The 12,550-nt window shown below is 37.9% G+C and overlaps 1 protein-coding gene across 7 annotated transcripts in view; it reads left to right on the top strand.

Annotated features, from left to right (window-relative positions):
• Window positions 1-12,550, top strand: part of cadm3 (cell adhesion molecule 3) — a 108,968-nt gene that overhangs the window by 5,977 nt on the left and 90,441 nt on the right. The window lies entirely within an intron of this gene.

Below are 12,550 nucleotides of genomic sequence, written 5' to 3'. Positions count from 1 at the left end.
CTTATTGAGCCATAACAGATGCCTGAGTCTTACATTTGCATTTAGTATGTAAAAAAAAAAAAAAAAAAAGCAACCTTGCTTTGCAGGGGCACCTGTTGGCTCAGGGGCCCTAAGCGCCTGCTTATACCGCTTATAGCTAGAAATGGCCCTGGTGTGTGGACATGTTGAATACTGTATCCGAGGTGGGAGGATATGCTTCAAAAGTTTGGACACACTTGACTTGTGATCTTAAAAAAACTGCTTAAATGCTTTAAAATAGCTTTGTAGACAAATATAAATTGTGCATTTGTATGAACTTCTTAATAATAAATGTTTTTGAAACAGATGAGTTGGACTGGATAGTGGAGGAAATGCAGCCAGCAAGTGCTCAGCATACATGGGAACTCTTTCCATATTGTTTTAAAAAGCATCCCAGGTGGCAGCTCGTGAAAATGGTTGAGATTGCCCAGAGTGTTCAGAGCTGTAATCTAGATAAAGGGTGGCTACTCTGAAGAATCAAAGGGGCCATTTACATGACAATATTTTCAACTTAAAATGGAAAACTTTTTATTCGTTTTGGCTGTTTGTTTACACGACAATAGCGTTTTGGGGCCTGAAAACGCCAAACGCAAACTTTTGAAAACAGGTTTCAAAGTGCAAGTTTTTGAAAACGATGCCATTATTGTCTCTGTGTAAACATACAAAAACACGTATTTGTGAAAACGGTGATGTCATGCGCACGCGTATTACGTGTTATATAAAGAATGATGGATTGATAGGCATCAATTTGAGATTTATAATTATCAGTATGAATACTGGTGTCTTTGCAAATAATAATCAATAATTTATTCATTTGGAGTGTTTTGTATGGAGTGTGAACATTGTACAGTAGGCAGAACCTGCAGTTTGAAAATCCTGAAATTAATGTATGGATTCAGATGGGAAAAATGTATTTGTATTTTAAATGTTATTTATTTATTTACTTAATTGTATTTGATGTACCTTAACCCTGCAATCATTCACCCACCGCATATGTATATAGCCTATAGACAGAGATGTGATGCCATGTACAGTATTCAATGATATGCTTAGAATATGAAAACATGAGGCTGTGAAAATGCATGTTAGATCCAGTGTACACAAGACCTCTCTCTCCATCAGAAGATATCCATAGATATCCATATATCAGATCATATATCTGTCTGATATCCAAAACCAGTCAACACCAGCAGCTTGTTATGTTAACTTACTCTCCTACCAGCCCAAGAGTCAGCAGGGGGGAAACAGAAGAAGGCAGGAGACGAAGTGATGGTAAAAATGAGCAGAGTTTATTGAATAATCTTGAGAGTTCAGTCTATAGGTATGCGCGTGAGTACTTCAAAACAATGCGCGAGACATTCAAAACTACAGTGGCGGACTACAGGACTGTGTTTGTGCTGCTCAAGATTTTGAGTTTCTTGACGCTTCTCCAGCAAAGTAATTGTAATAATAAAGCAACCTCATCGTCCGTCCAGACAAAATTGCTCGATGCTTTCGCCATCTTCATTGTTTGTATTCACCGCTCTGTGGAAGAATGCTTATGTGCGCAGGTGCGTAGTGTTTCTTTACAAAGTGACCCGTGTGAATGGAGATCGTTTTGACACCGTTGTCGTCTGTACGCGAAACTTTTCAAAAACGCAAAGGAAAAACGTTTCCGTTTTTAGTACATCGTTGTCGTGTAAACGTACCCAAAGATATAAGATCATTTTGATTTGACATTTTTGTTAATAATAATTTGTGTTATTTCATAGCTTTGATGTCGTACTATTTATTCTAAAATGTGGAATTTTTTTTTGACTTCTTATGTGTGTATGTTGTGTGTTTTAGAAAATGGCTCTCTGTCCGTGATTGTCTATGCCCCAATTTTTCGATACATTTGAATTGTTTTGTGATGTTGCTGGTTCCATCAGCTTTCGCAAACATTTCCCTGAACCCTGCCGTAACCATAACCTAGCTTTTCAGTCATAAATGTAGGCTATATTCTTCACTCATGAGGTATCTGACGTACAGTATATGTCAGTGTTTGTGAGAGAGAGTTGTTCAGCCTTTCACTCATAGTCTCTGATGTGTGCATGTGAGCGTGTGTGTGGGTATGAGTTCAGTGTGTGTGTGGGTTAGTGGTTCAGTTCTTCACTCTTGGTCTCTGGTGTCTGCATGTGTGTGTGTGCACATGTGTTGCTCAGTTCTTCACTGATGGCCTCTGATATGTGTGTTACATCCTCTGTGACATGTCTGTGAGCAGCTCAACATGTGGTGGAGGCATCTGGATATCCTCCATAACCAGCTTGATTAATTCTGAAAGGTCATTTTAAAGAAGACTGTGCAGCTCTGGGGTTCATTTCATTGGACTTAACAACTGTCACAGAATCATCGAAAGCGACACTGCAAGGTTAAATGAGCCTTATTGTTTGTTCGCAGTGTTGTGTGGTTGCTGTTGGTCTGTTGAAGCATTACGTTGTACCCGTCTGCTGAGCTGAGACACAGTTTGATTCTGATTTGTGTTGCTACAAGTGCACATTTGGGCTGAGTGTTTCATTTGATATTAGTATCTAACTGTTAATAACCTTATTGATGGTGACATGTGCTCATGTTTGTGAAAGTATGTCAGGATTAAAGAGGTGTAGTGGGGTTTGTGTATCTCTTGATGTGTGTATGTGTGTGTTTGTTATCCAGTGCCTTTAGGAGATCTTTAGAGGAATGTTCATTACAAATGGACCTGAAGAGAATAGCTAATTAGCATAAATAATGCAGAGTAATGGATCACTAAAAAACTGATTAGTCAGACGAAAGATCACAAATTATCCACCCACTTTGCACATCTTAACCCCTGGTGACCCACAGGAGATGTTTTTGTATGGGGAAAACTCTATGTAACTACCTTAGTCTATGATTTGCTAAACTTCAGAATATTCACTGATTTCTTTAGGTGGTTTATAGAAGAAAAAAAATTTTTTTTAAATTATGTTACAGTTTAGTCTCACTTGATTTACTAGTTACATTTTAAAGAGAGATACAGAATGTTCTTTCTTTCATGGCTACTGCTGTTATTGTTCTCCTCTGTGTATATCTGTACAGACAAGTATTGTCCTGCTATTGCAATGGACCCAGAGTACTGAAATATGGCTACTAATACCAAGGTTGCCATATCTGTCTCTAAACACCATTCTATTGCCATTAACAATTCATTTTGTTATCCATTTAAACAAAATGTTAAAATAAATGTTGTTTAAAAAAGTTCAACATTGCATTGTTTCTTTTTTTAAAGATATAAGCTCTGTTCCAAAACCTAGTAAGCTGTCTTTTTTTCTTAGAAGCTGCCTTCACTTTGAATGATACATGTAATTAGAGGTGTGTGGTATAAGTTAACTTGAGTTAAAAACAGAAGATTTACAGCAATAATGCATTATAAATGTGATTGGATGAGCCGAGTTTGAAGTTCTGAATTCTTTATTTATGTGGCAAGTTGCAGAGTTGCTTGGCAGCCATAAACAACCTACAGTTACACAGTGTCTAATCTGGATCCCACATGAAGTCAGCATGATGATTCTGATAGTTTCGGTACCCTAGGATCGGTGACTGTATGCCAACACACTGACATGCAGCATTCTTATTAGACATGTTTGCAGTGGTTTCAATGTATTTACTTTTCCACCTGGTGCGATTGGCAGCGTGTTGCATCAGCTGCGTGGGAGACTAGGGTTCAAAGCCATGTAGTAACCACGTTTAAATAATCAATGACGAGCATGATTCGGAGTTTTCACTTTTCCCTCTAACATTACTTTGTTACTCCACTAATGGTTAAGGTAAGGTTTGGGTTTGGGTTGGGGGATAGAATCTATAAATATATGCTTTTCTCTTCATTTTTTTCTCTCTCCCCTTTTTCTCCCCAATTTGGAATGCCCAATTCCCAATGTCTCGCCTCAGTCCAGGTGGTGGAGGACGAATCTCAGTTGCCTCTGCATCTGAGACCATCAACCTTATCATGTGGCTTGTTGAGCGCGTTACCGTGGAGACATAGCGCATTTGGAGGCTTCACACTATTCTCCGCGGCATCCACGCACAAGTAACCACGTGCCCCACTGAGAGCGAACCACATTATAGTGACCACGAGAAGGTTACCCCATGTGACTCTACCCTCCCTAGCAACCGGGCCAATTTGGTTGCTTAGGAGACCTGCTTTTCTCTTCATTGTATAATGTCCTGTAAAGCTGAAAACAACTTGCTTCACTATTAGTGACCTCTCCTGGACATAAATGGAGCTTACACATGCCCATATGCTCTATAACACATACTGCTTTGGCCACTGGGAGCATTGTTTCAAAATTTCGGTCAACGTATACCGATTTTGATGAAAGAAAAGTCAATCTACACTTTCCGATTTCACTGTGAGATCAGGCTGAACTGGACATGGGCGGCACGCCTTGTCAAAACTAAATCACTCCCTTTATAATCAAGCTGTCTACACTGGAAATGGAAGTGTAAGCATTGTTCTAGCCAGAAGATCTCAGGAGTCATTCTATAAGGCATCTCATCCAGTCACAATACAGCCTCTGCTTTATAAGCCTGCACAGCTGTCTCTCATCATTCGCATACCTCCGTTGTTTTCACCCCCATGCACCCCATCACCACCAGTTTAGGTCCCGTCCTGCATCTGGGTAAGCTCCGCTTCCCTGCCGTCATTGCCTTCGGCAGGATCTGACGGTTCGAGCAAGTATCTGAGCATTGAACTGTAGGGCGGGGCTTATGCCAAATGATATAAGTATCTCTACATTCGTATTAATTCCAATCATCCCGAGTCTTTTCTGATAGAAACACTCATCTGTGAGACTGTTTGCAGGATAAGCTATAGTCTTCTGTTTGGTGTTGGAATTTTTACTGTGCGATATTGCAGAATCTGTATTGTTTGACACAGCTCTGTTGTTGGATGGCATGCTGTCTTAGATTTTGACCAAAACTAGGCCTCTTAGGCCACAGCCACACTAATCTGTTTTCATTTTTGCCAAAGTTCCATAAGTCCATGGCATTGAATCTTTGATAGATATTCAAGACATTTGTTTGAGACACTTATTAGCAAATAAACAAGACATCCTTGAGCACACCTGTATATTCCCCTTTGCTCTCAGCGTTATATCCAATTTCAGATTTACACACAAATAAATGTCATTTGAAAACTGCAAACTGTGGTTGTTCGCTTTACATGGTGGTCAGATGGCCCCTGCCTGTTCACGTTGGCAGTTCTTAGACAGAATAACAAGACTTTGTCATAGTCAGACCTTTATGATGATAGTCAAAGGTCTGCCTGTGAGTGATTAGCCAATATACAAAATAATAGAATGAAGAATTTTCTAAATATATAAGGTACAGGGGTACAGTATATTGACAAAAATAAATCATTCAGATTTTGTGCCACATTCCTCCTTTCCCATCCTGATCATTTATTAAGCTAAAGTGAAAGATGAAAAGATAATAAGCAGAAGAAAACAAATTCACATATCTGGATGTGGGGGCTTTCTTAATGTAAAGGCAAATTGGTTAAGAGTATGATGGAGATGCTATAATGTTATTCTGATCCCATATTTTAAGATTCTTAGAACAGAACCACAGATTCCCTTTAGTCCATTCCAATCTCAGCTGCTGCATTCAAAAAGTGTCTCTGCTCTGAGGTATGTAATGAATGTGAATTTGCTCCCCTGGCCCCGCACCAGTGTAGCTGTCCAGTTTCGATGTAGACTTGGATAAAGATCAGTAATCAGTATACGGCTCTTCAGAGTTTTAATAGACATGGCGTGAGATCAGTAGGTGTGTTGAGATTGTGTGTGTGGCTCTGTGAGTGAGGTAAACCTACAAAAACAGAGAAAGAGAGAAGGGGAGAGTGAAAGTCACCCTTGTGTTGGCGTCATTTGCACGCTGGAACCCCCAAGCGAGAGAAACAAAGTCAGAGAAAGGACATTATTTCCTGTCTACAGTCTCTAGAACCCGTCACAGACTCCTGGGAAATGTAGTTTCCCAGAAATCTCTGCTGAACGAGAGCTTATCTATGTATTAGAAAGTGATACAATTGAGAGCGTACTCTAAAAAACTAAAGTGGGCATTTTTTTTATTTGCTGGGTATGGGAACCTTCACTTTGTGCGCTCTAGAAAGCCATCTCTTGTCAAGGGGCTTGTGCAGAGCTTGTGTACAAGCTTGACCCATTAGATTAAGGCTAAGTGTTGGGACTTCTGTGAGTTCAAAATGGTTGTATCTACTATCTAGAGATGTAAGAGTGGCTGGTCTGATTGAATTAAACACTTATTCTGTTTTGTTTTCTCATATTTCCTGCATTAGAAGCTGGGATTGATGCAAATCTCCTGTTATTAATCAGGACAGAAGCACTTTTCATGAATTTTCATAGATTCATATTCATGAGCTGATGCAAGAAGCGTATGAACATTTCCTTCATTTGAACCTTAAAACAATGCAATTTTAGACCCTGAAAGCCATTGTGACCTCATTAAACAAATCACAGAAGATAAAAGACGTTACAAAGATGAGGTTGAAGTTTGTCCTGCTGGATTTAAAAGCTTGGATTTGAAGCCTTTAAATAGAAGTTATTTGATTTAAATGTAAATGCTGAGCCTTAACCTTAAGTTTTGAGGCACATATTCTGCAGAGGAGTTTGGATGCTCTCGCTGCATTGTAGACACAGTCGGTGGTTAATTCCTTATTGCTAATTTGTTATCTTCCATCTTAACTCTAAATAACTGTAGGCTGACACTGTGAAACCCTAGATTCATCAGCATACAATATGTTTACTCAGACACGACGCTGAGATCCAAAGCTTTTAAAACAGATGCTATCTGTGTTACGCGGCTGCAGGATGAGAGCTGCTTTCCTGGGAATAGAGCGATGCCAAACCATGAATTGCCCTGTGACATACTTGTTTTGCAAAATGCAATAGCCTGTCCTCAGCAACCAGTTTATTGCTCAGAAAAACACTCTGTGAGCCTTTTTTTCCATTCCAAACCTTCCATGACATTTTGATATTTCCTTTCTGATTGCTGCTCCCAAATGGGAATTATTGTTATGGATTTCTTGTAACAGAGATTCAAAACATTATTTATTTGGATTCATATTTTCCCTGAAGAGTTATAATCTGCCTTCTGATTTATGCAGAGCCAAATTATTTATTTAATTCTAAAACATCTGAAGTCGAGAAAAGGAGCTGTCCAATCAAAACATCTCAAAAAACCCTTTAAAAGAGATCCTTTCTAATCAAGATACAGCGCAACACATTTACATTTATTTTAGCTTTTGTAGCAAAGCAATTTTAAATAAAGTGTTGTTACATCATGTAGCTTAAGATACAGTCAAAACAGTGTCCATCTCATCAAATGAAAAATAAAATACAAGGTTTAAAGGAAGTATCTTGGGCTGGGTAAAAAAAACAGATTTTCTGATTAATTTCCATCTTCATTGATCCCAATTAGGGCTGGGCGATATGGACCAAAAATCATATCTCGGTATTTTTAGGCTTAATGGCGATACACGATATATATCTCGGTATTTTCTACGAAGTGGACTAAATGTTCAGTTAAAGTAAAGCCATCTGTGAGATGGTAAATTAAGCTTGCAACGCGCTTTGTTTTGGGGCAGAAGACTTTTCAGGCTGCAAATGCTTTGCAGCCGGGGTTGCAGCAGCAGCACGAAGTCTAACTCATACTGCAGTTTATGGTGCTGTTGTAGATGGTGGAAGAGGTATGAAGTGCTTCCACTTTTGGATGCAACCTGTTTATGGCATTCTCTACAGAGGACATGCAGGGCTAGTCATTAAGCATTGTGAAGTAAATTGGTAATGCACTTTTCAGAGTAAAAAAGGACATGTACTGGTTACATGCTCAAGTAACATATCAGAGTTTCTGTTGTATGTTTTCTAAAGTTACATGATGCAATCAACTAGATTCTCTGGGACAGAAATGTAAACTGCGCTGCGTAGGGTAGGGGAGAAATAGCTGGGATATGCGAAAAAAATAATTTCACTGTATATGTTCAAAATGTATAATGTGTGACAAAAAATAAAGTCTTCTTCTTCTTTATAAACTGCGCTGGGTAGGGGAGGTTATTTTATGTTACATGTACGCACGGTAGTCAAATAAATGAAAGCATCCATCACCATCATTTACAGCAGGGGTTTTCAAGATCTACTTTTCCATCATGTTATTGCAGCAAGATCTACCACACAATATATACATTTATCACAATACCAAAATTTCAGTAGTCTTTAGTGAATTGTGATGATTTTTGATAACAGCTTCAATACCACAACAAATAATAGCCTAACACTAACTAATTTGTTAATTATAAAGTCAATTATAAGTCATACATTTCAATACAAATTAGCTTTTCCCCCAGTGTTTACGTTCGCTTTAAACATAACTCTCTGTTTGTACATGAACACCTCACCAAAACGGGCATTTTGGCAGAATTTTTAAATGTATTTGACCGTTTAGGCGTGAGCATTCTCAGAGCACATGTGCATGTAAAGTGTGCCGCACACACACAAGACGCCTGTCAGTCAAACAGCGCACAGCTGTTTTGCTGCTCATCTGATCTTTTAAATACACACCATCTCCAAATAATTGAATCATTGTTTTTCTTTTCACTAACCAGGTCTTCTTCGGCAGTGTGAAATGGCACCGTGTCTCCCTCCATGTTGCAGGAGAGCTTGTGAGCGAGTGGGGCCGGGTTTGCGTGTAGATGCAGAGGGAGAGTGGGGGTGGGGTTGCGCGGAGATTGTGAGAGGAGAGATGCAAACACAGCATGGCTTTACAGAAGAAACGGTATTGTAACCAGTGTTGGGTGTAATGCATTTTCTCCCCAATTTGGCATGCCCAGTTCCCAAATGCGCTCTAGGTACTCGTGGTGGCTTAGTGGCTCGCCTCAATCAGGGTGGCGGAGGACGAATCACAGTTGCCCTCGTATCTGAGACAGTCAATCCGTGCATCTTATCACGTGGCTTGTTGAGCACGTTACTGCGGAGACCTAGCGTGTGTGGAGGCTTCACGCTATTCTCCGCGGCATCCATGCACAACTCACCACGTGTCCCACCGAGAGCGAGAACCACATTATAGCGACCACGAGGAGGTTAACCCAACATGACTCTACCCACCCTAGTAACCGGGCCAATTGGTTGCTTAGGAATCCTGACTGGAGTCACTCAGCATGCCCTGGATTCGAACTTGCGACTCCAGGTGTGGTAATCAGCGTCTTTTACTTGCTGAGCTTCCCAGCCCCCGGGTGTCATGTATTACAGAGTAATTAAATTACTTTTTCATTAAAAAAAGGAAAGTAAGAGATTACTCTTAATTTTTCAGAAATTACAGTTACTTCTGATGTAATTGCGTTAAATACTGTCTAGACTATAGAACAATTCTATATAAAACAATAGTGAAGTTAAAACCTAAATTTAACATCTAATGTTAAAATATATGATTTCTAATTTAACGCTGCCCCCTTAAATTCATGAATAATTATCATATGATTTATTTGAAAGAATTAAAAGAACAGTTTCATGTCTATCCTTGTATTTTCCATCTGTTCGAGGTTGATAAGGGTTTTAGAAAGTAATTAGTAATAAGTAATGCAATTACTTTTCAGACAGAGTATTTAGTACAGTAATCTAATTACACTTTAGAAGATGTAATTAGTAATTAATAACTTTTTTAGAGTAACTTACCCAGCACTGTATGTAACGCAACATCAAACTATATCAATATAAACAGTATTGTCTCATCCTATATCTCGTTTGAAAATAGATCAATATACCTTAAAAAGTCGAAATACCACCCAGCCCTAATCCCAATATAGATTCTTAAAATCCTAAAATCGATATTTTACTCTGTGCACAACCCTTTACTGTGCAAGTGAATCACTTGCATATGCAACCTAATTACACGCTATGTGACAAAAAATGTCTGTGATTAGCCAATGGCCAGTAAATTTTCAGATTTCACTGGCCAGTGATTGCGTAGTATTGTTGCAAAGAAGTTCAGCTCTAAGATTCTTTCACTGAGTGTTACAAGTTTGGTTTGATTCGTTTTGTGAAATATTGGTCCAAAGATGAGATCCATGCAATCCATTTGTCATTGAATAATGTCTCTTCTAATATCCTTTCTGTTCATTACAGTCAGTTGAAAATAAAAATTGAAGCATTTAATTCTAATCACACATAGCCATATGCATTAAAGAAGCCAAGTGGCTCTATTCTCATTTGCTAAACTGCGGCTATTCTTAGAGTACAGTTTAGCATTTGTTCTACATATCAAATAGTACAAATTGTGCATGTAAACAATAAACATGTAATAATATACAGCATATATACTACGTGTGTGCAGTGAAGCCATTATCTGTATTTGTTCATATGACAAAATTATCTGGATCTGTCTCTGTATTCGGATAGAATTGAGTGTGGGTGGGACTTAAACCGGAAGTGCGTTAGAACTAAATTGAACACTCATTTTTAGTTTACTCTTACGTTTATAGTTTCTATTAATAAAATATGCCTTGTGTATGCCTTTTAGACTAATAATAATAATAATTATTATTATTATTATTATTTTACAATTAGTATTTAATTAAATGATAATTTAAAAAAAATTCTTACCAGATGAAGCTGAATTTGTTGGCCACATTAACTGTGGAATATGTTGTTAACATATGTTGTTATGTTGTTTCACCTGGTATTTCTGATATTAATATCTGCCTGAAGCAGAATTTTCATTCGTCTGTTCATGTATAACAACATTATTCTGGAGGCAGGAGGTGTCAAGCAAAATGTGAATTGTAAAGCACACATTTAGCAGTGAATAATAAATATAAATTCAAGCATTAAAAGAAATATAATAAATCAATATAGCCTAGGAACAGGTGAAAGTCCAGTAAGGCTATGAGGAATTTTTACGATAGGACACCATTATTTAGTTAAGTAATAATAATAATGGTAAATTTATACAGCACCTTTTCAGAGCTCAAGAACACTTAACATTCTCAAATTTAGCACAGTTTAAAGAAGAACAAGAAGAAAAATGACAGAGCAAGTTACAGTTTCTTTGTTTTACATAAGCAGGAATTTCCGAATAAATGAATTCTCTATGGAGCATTTAAACCATGTAGGAACAGTAAGTGAGCTAGGAATTAAATTAAACTGTCCTTATTCTACATCATTATATAAGGAAATTTATAATGGAATTAGTCGTGTTCGACAACCATTATAAGAAAGATAAATGACAAATAACTAGATTATTTGTCTGAATAAAATTCTCCACCATTAAAATCATAATACAACGTCTCGTTGTATCCGCTCACAATTTCTATTGTAAGGAATTAGCTTTAATAATGGAATTATGATTCATTTACTTATTGGAGTAATATTATTCTCATGGCTTATTGAAAATAATATCACACATATTTAGGTATAGCTTTGAAGCTAAATCTTTTAAAAACAGGGATGAGATTATTTATCAAAATATACCACAGTCAAATAATCTTTGAAAACAGACAAACTTTATTGCTATTCTAAACATACACTAATCTAACACATACAACATGAAACAGGTTGGTGAGTAAAGTGACAGAATGATCAATACAGAGAAAATGAACTTTATGGAGTCTGTTGGCAATGCCTTAATAACCATTTATCCTTTGAGTCTAAATCGATTTGCAATTGGATTACCCAAAGTATTTAAATAATACACCAGCACTTTTAGCAAAAGTCTAGAGATGTACTTGCATGTCGTTGCATTTCCTTGCGTTGCTTGGTTCTTTGGCATTTGAAGAAAGTTAATTCCGTCGATGTGTTGGACTCTGTTATGATTGTTGATAGTTGTTGTCTCGATGTATGATGAGGTGGACTTTGAAGTGAGGCCTTCTGCAAGGAGGACTCACGACTCCCGTTGTGGATGCGAACCATAGAGTAGAGAGTGAGAGGCTTCCTCGGGACTTCATGTCCCGAGTTTCCTTGGACCCTACATGGCACAGAGGCTGCAAGCCACGAGGGCAAGAGCGCGGAGGAACTGGAAGAAACAAGAGAGCCGAAGAAGAGAGGAGACCAAGAGAGTTCTTCCTTGGTAGGAAACTTTTGAACTGAAATTGGCCGCACTTCAAAGGTGTCCTGAGCCAATCAGAAGTGGCTTTTCAGAGGCACATGGTTGACTGGTCTGTCCTTTTCAAAGTTGATTTACAATCCTTTGTGTGGAGGATTCCTACAAACTTCCCGCTCATACTAGTGAATGTTTAATCATGAACTTTTATATCTTGAAAACGGTGCAAGAGACAATCAACATTATCTATGTAAACAAGCAAGCCTTTACATACTAAATATGACATACTTTCATGAATATTATACATGTAAATAACAAAACATGAAAATCCTTGATTACAAATCATACTGGTCAATTCATTGGTTTTACAACATGGATAATATATTACACATCATGAGAAACCTGATTGTCATGGTATATTATAAGGTTAAGCCTTGAATAGTTACCATTCTTAGTA

The sequence above is a fragment of the Myxocyprinus asiaticus genome, chromosome 5, assembly GCF_019703515.2.
Source record: "Myxocyprinus asiaticus isolate MX2 ecotype Aquarium Trade chromosome 5, UBuf_Myxa_2, whole genome shotgun sequence".
NCBI lineage: Eukaryota > Metazoa > Chordata > Actinopteri > Cypriniformes > Catostomidae > Myxocyprinus > Myxocyprinus asiaticus.
The sequence above is the reverse complement of the archived record's forward strand: the minus strand, read 5'-3'. Positions and strand labels throughout refer to the sequence as shown.